This window comes from Galeopterus variegatus, unplaced genomic scaffold, assembly GCF_000696425.1.
Source record: "Galeopterus variegatus unplaced genomic scaffold, G_variegatus-3.0.2 Scaffold3568, whole genome shotgun sequence".
Classification (NCBI taxonomy): Eukaryota; Metazoa; Chordata; class Mammalia; order Dermoptera; family Cynocephalidae; genus Galeopterus; species Galeopterus variegatus.
The window spans coordinates 18,845-23,227 of NW_007729679.1; positions in this window are offsets into that span (position 1 = coordinate 18,845).

Genomic DNA, 4,383 nt, shown 5'->3' on the forward strand with positions numbered 1-4,383 from the left:
AAAAAAAAAAAAAAAAAAAAAAAAAAAAAAAAAAGAGGCCCATCCAAAACTTCTTTACTCAGGACTTCAAAATAAATATGAAATGGCAATAAACCCCCATACTTATTTAAACCTATTGGTACATTCCAGTTTTGGTGCTTACTCTCCACTGTCAAAACAATACTGTTTAAGCTCACTGACAGAAGACTGTAATATCAGCCATGCCTGACACAGAGAAGGAAAGGGGTCTTACTATGCAAAGATGCAGAAAATCTGCAACAGCAAGAAGGTCCTCCAGATAAACCAATTCCCATTTATCTGTCCACATCAGCTTTCTCTACTGGAATAGAATATCTCCCATTATTCTGATCTTCACATTCTCATTGTTGTCAATTTCTACAGCACCAAGATCCATATTGCAACACTCTTTAATCTGTATGGCCTTGTATTATTTGCTAGTTAGAATTTAAAAATAGAACTGGAAGTGGCCATTGATAACATACATAAATTGAAACTTTTACAAATAAAACAATAGTGCTCCTGTGTGCTGGGCTCATCTTCCTGTATAGATATAGAGGTTCACTGTGGTCCTTTTTCCTGCCACCTCCCTGGGATGGTTTGCAGCACCTGCCCTTGCCGCTGCTCCTGGAAGGGGCCTGAGTGTGGGAGAGGGAAAGGTCAATGTCAGGAGCATGTGGGCCCCTGGAGCCTGTGAGGGTCTGCACTCCCCCATGAGTGTACTTGGGCCTAAGAAAAGTTTAGATTTTCTTTTGCACGAACACCACAACAGATGGAGAGAGAGACCATGAAAGAAAGGAAAAAGCTTTTTCTTGCTTTTGGAACAAGGGTTCCCACATTTTCATTTTGCACTGGGCCTCACAAATTAGATAGTCAGCCCTGGCTATCTTCAACCATATATAGTATAGTTTTGCTATGTTTTTGATTTGCATATAAACCATATTACATGCGTTTTGCATCTTGCTTTTTTCAATAAACTTTTTGTTTGTAGGCTTCATCTGTGTTAATGGCTGTAATAGTAGCACAGTGCAGACAATGCTTCTATGAACATTCTTGTACATATCTCTGGGCACCCCTGTGCAAGAGTTTTTTTAGGGTTTGTACATGTGTACACATAAGTGTGTGTATATGTGTACAGTCATAAGATATGCACATCGTTTCTTTACCAAGACCAAATTGTTTTCCAAATTGGCTGTAGAAAGTTACATAGTATATACATCCACATAGTATATTTTCCATCCTTACCAACACTTTAGTATATATTTTTAATTTACTGTGGTTTTAACTCGCAATGTCTTCATTATTAAAGAGGTTGAACATTTTTCACCTGTTTAATAGCTATTTGGGCTGCCTCATCTGTGAGATGTTTGTTCATGTTTTACCACCACCCTTTGGGGGAGGAGGGCTTTTTCCTTTGTGCTTATCTTTACACTTGGGGGTCTTTTTTTTTTTTTTTTTTTTTTTTTTGTCTTTTTTCGTGACCGGCAACGGATCGCAACCCTCAGTGTCACGCCCGTACCGGACCGGGACCGGCTACAGGATCACAACCCTCGGTGTTGCTCCCGCACCTCGCTCAGCCAGTGAGTGGCCGGTCTCTATGTGGGATCCGAACCCTCGGCGGGAGCGCCGCCTCACTTCCCAAGCGGCGCACTGTAGCAGTGCGCCACCGGGCCGGCCCAACACTTGGGGGTCTTTTGATTAACAGGTGTTCTTAACTTTAACTCAGTTGAATTCACCAGTCTTTTATTTATGGTTTGTGCTTTTTGGATCTTCTTTTAATCATCTTCCCCTACTTTGAGATCATAGGAATATTATCCTGTATTTCCTCCCAAAAGTCTTAAGCTTGTGGTTTCCATGTTTTGATCTTTTCTCTCTTTATTTTTTCATATGCTTTTTTGGTGGTTGGTGTCCATATGGAAAACAAATGATCACAGCATCATTTATTGAACGATTAACTCTTCCCTCGTTGATCTGCAATGACATTTCAGTCATGTAGGAGATTTCATTCATTGTGTGGGTCTGTTTCTGGGTGCTCTGTGCTGATCCACTGGTCTATTTTATATTCCTGCACAATATTATGCTCTCATAATTAATCAAAGCTTATTATAAATACAGGGCAATGATAACTGGCAAAACAACTCCCTTCGTCTTGTTCATCTTCTATAGGAGTGTTTCAGCTATTCTTGTGCTTTGCTTTTCTATATAAATTTTAGAATCTGTTTATCAAGTTCCACAAAAGACTCTGGATAGAATGTGAAAGGAACTACATTTAATCTGTAGATTAATTTGGGGAGAAATGGCATAATTTTTAATATAATGAGTTCTATCACAACCATTATATATATATAAAAAATAAATACATATGTATTTATTTAGGTCTTCTTTCACATATTTTAATAATGTTTGTAATTCTTTCAAAGAAGTCTTGAAAATACAGTATTTTGTTAGATTTATTCCTACATGCATTATGATTTTGTTGGCGTTTTTATTGCTCCATTTTATAAAATTATGTTCTTATTTTTGGAGGTTTTCAATATAGACAATCTTATCTGCAAATAACAAAAACTTGGCTTTTTCTTTTATAATTTCTACATTTTATTTTTTCATACCTTACTGCACAATGTTAAATCAAAAGCATCATTGTCTTGTGTTGATTTTAAAGAGAATAAGGTTAATTATTTTTATTATTAAGTATTGTGTATGGTAAAAAGTTTGGTAGCTACCATTTTTGTAACAACAATCAAAACAGACTGTTATGCTGTGATAGTAAACAATATCCAAAGTGTGATGCTGCGCTGCAATAAAAATTTATGTTTTGCTTTTGTTATATATCAGCTGTGAGCCAACGTCCACTCTGTTCCATCTTTGCTTCTTCATTCTGGAATCAAGGTTGAAGAAGTAGCCTTTATTTGGGACATGAGACCCTTGGGGGGGGAGAGAAGTGTTATGGAGAAAGCTCTTAAGGCTTCTGTCAAGACATAGTAGACATCATTTCTGCTTTCTTGTTACACCTGGCAGAGCGAGTCACATGGCCCTGCCTGGATGTCAGCCAACCAGGAAGTACACTGCTCTTACAAGGAAGATGGTGGGTGCAAATATTTGGGAACAATCATTCCTTGCTCTTTCTATTAAGAACTTATATTTTTTGTTTTAGTATGCGTTCTTCAAAGAGATGGGAGACCAAATACGGTTGAAATTTGTCTAATTTCATCTGTTAACCACATGAATTAAACTAGATTTTCTAATATAAAGCAAATGTTTCATTTCTAGGAGGAACTCAAATTGATCATGATGTGTTATATTTCTCACATATTGTTGTATTCAGCTTGCAAATTTTTAAAAAATATTTTTGTATCTATGTTCATGAGTAAATAATTTCCTGTTTCAAATTATCCTTGTGTGAATTTTGTTTTATGTTTATATTTATCTCAAAATTGCTAAAAAATTAAAAAAAAATTTTTAATTAGCTGAAAGAATTTGTATAAGAATAAACTATTCCTTAAAATTTTGATCTAATTCTATAAGACCATCCAAGCCTAGGGTTTTCTTTGTAAAAATATTTTAAACACCTACAATTTTTTAAATGATTCTATGACTGACTATTCAGAATTTCAATTTTTCATGAGCTAGCTCAAGTAAACTACATTTTTCTAGAAATTTTCTATTTTATCTAAGTTTTCAAATGTGTTGACATGTTTCTTCATAGTTTTCTCTTAATATGTTTTAATCTCTGCTGCATTTTTAGTTATGTTCTCCTTTTATTCTTTATATTTTAAAATTATGGGTAGTCTTTTAATCAATCTTCCCAGGGATTTGTCGATTTTATTAATCACTCTATAGAATCTCCTTTTGGCTTTGTTTTTCTTTTCTATAGCTTTGTTTTTTGTTTTATTTTTTCTTTTATTTTTAACATGTTATTCCTTCTGGGTTTTTTGGTGTGTGTTTATTATATTTTTCTTTTTTTAAAATAGTAAACTGGACATTTAGTTCAAATTTTCAGCCTTTCCCCTTCTAATATTAGCATTTAAGACTATAAGTTTTCTTCAAAGTTTTATTCTAGCTGCATCCCACATATTTGGAAATGCAGTATTTTCTTTAAAGTTAAATTCTAATTTGACTATTGTACCTAATAAAATTTCAGTTCTTACTTGTTTTCTTATATGAGTTATTTTTAAAAAGTATTTTTAAATTCAAAATATATTTTCAGGGCCGGCCCAGTGGCTCACTCGGGAGAGTGCGGTGCTGATAACACCAAGTCAAGGGTTAAGATCCCCTTACCGGTCATCTTTTAAAAAAAAAAAAAAAAAAAAAAAAAAAAAAAAAATATATATATATTTATATATATATATATATTTTTTTTTTTTTTTTTTTTTTTTTTTTTTTTTT